Genomic DNA, 1606 nt, shown 5'->3' with positions numbered 1-1606 from the left:
GATTCGTCAAAAAGAAGAACAGGATTTCCCTACTGAACAACTCTGGCGCACAGGGGAACACTAGAGTTGAGAAACTACAGTTGAGAAACTTCATCCGATAGCTATTCTGTTCACAATAGCCTAATCATTTGAACTTATTATTCTCAATAAAATTTGAAAGCAAGTAGAATAACCAAGTAGAACCTACTAAGCGCGTTGAGGAGCACGGACTTTGGACTTAATATCAGCCGTGGGACGCAGGTGCAGTGCTTTTGATGGGGTCAACGGAGTGGGACATGGCGATCGTAGATTTTATGCTAATGCGACATCCGATTGAATATCAATAGAAACTTGATACGGGTCAAATTATGTTTGTAAAGACGTAGGTGTTACATTAGACTGAAGGCTTTTACAACCATATAAGATAAATAACGATGGAAAAGATTCCTTTCAACGCTTGGGTTTATAAAGTAAATCAGAAGTCAGGAGGATTTTTTAAAATGTTATAATGTTAATTTCACAATATTGACAGGTTTCTTAAGAAATTATAATATTTGTAGTACGCTCTTATACCAGATGTACGTGTTGATGCAATTAAGGTGTATAATTAAATATCCTGCAAGAAAAAAAAAATTACCATTAACATAAATGAAACTAAAAAATATTACTGAACTTACATGTTTCTTCGGTCACCAACCCGCCTGCCCAGCGTGGTGACTATGGGCAAAACACATGAGTTCACGTTATTTTTGGCGTAAGCTTGTGGAGGCCTATGTCCAGCAGTGGACTGTATAGGCTGTAATGATGATACATGTTTCTGGATAGTTTACCCTAAAAATAAGTCTCACAATAGTAATGTAGTGAAAGATTCTTTTTAATTGAACTCTACAGACGCAGTAAGCAGAAAGTATCACTTGTAATTTATTAATTGCAAGATTGGTCAACTATAACAATTTGCCAACTATACGCATTAAAGCCGACAGCTGTGTGTTAGTGATGCAACGAAAGTGTCTTAACGGAAACAGATGTTAATAGTAAATTTTAGCAGAAACGGAAACGGAAACGGATGCAGAAACGAAAGTGTAAATAATATGAAAAAAAAAATACAAATATATTCCTTTATTAAGTATTAAATACACACCAAGCCTAAATAAGAAATAGATATATTAGAAATCTACAATAGAAAACAATATTGCAACTTAAAATTATTTAATATTAAAAATTTAGTAGTGGTAAGTTATATTTTATGAAAAGTAATTTGGCCGCTTTTGCACCTAACAATCTGTTTCGATGTTCTTCGTATATAAGACCAGCTTCACTAAATAATTGCTCACTGGCGACGCTGCTGGGGGGTACCGACAAATATTGGCGCACTAATGGCAAAAGATTACGGTATTTGTGTGAATTTAATTTTTTTTTTTATTGTTCTTTAAAAGAGTAGTTTCGGAGTTTATTGCTAAAATCATATGTTCAGTCGTCAGCTAACAGCGCGTGCGATCGGCTGAAGGTCGGTGACCTCTTATTAAAAATGGATACAGTAAAATGTAATAATTGTAATGTTGTGATAAATGAGGTGCTCTGTTTTTGTCAAAATAAAATAGACGTCATGAATAATGTGAGTTTGGCG

General features: G+C 34.6%; 1 long non-coding RNA gene across 1 annotated transcript; it reads right to left on the bottom strand.

The window, feature by feature from the left end:
- Window positions 1-468: 468 nt before the first annotated feature.
- On the bottom strand, window positions 469-1286 carry LOC123664169. The gene is made up of 2 exons (XR_006744788.1): window positions 810-1286; window positions 469-595 (listed from the first exon to the last, which is right to left on the bottom strand). It is a non-coding gene; the product is annotated as an uncharacterized LOC123664169 (long non-coding RNA).
- Between the last annotated feature and the right edge of the window lie 320 nt (window positions 1287-1606).

The sequence above is a fragment of the Melitaea cinxia genome, chromosome 21 (assembly GCF_905220565.1).
Source record: "Melitaea cinxia chromosome 21, ilMelCinx1.1, whole genome shotgun sequence".
Lineage (NCBI taxonomy): Eukaryota > Metazoa > Arthropoda > Insecta > Lepidoptera > Nymphalidae > Melitaea > Melitaea cinxia.
The sequence above is the reverse complement of the archived record's forward strand: the minus strand, read 5'-3'. Positions and strand labels throughout refer to the sequence as shown.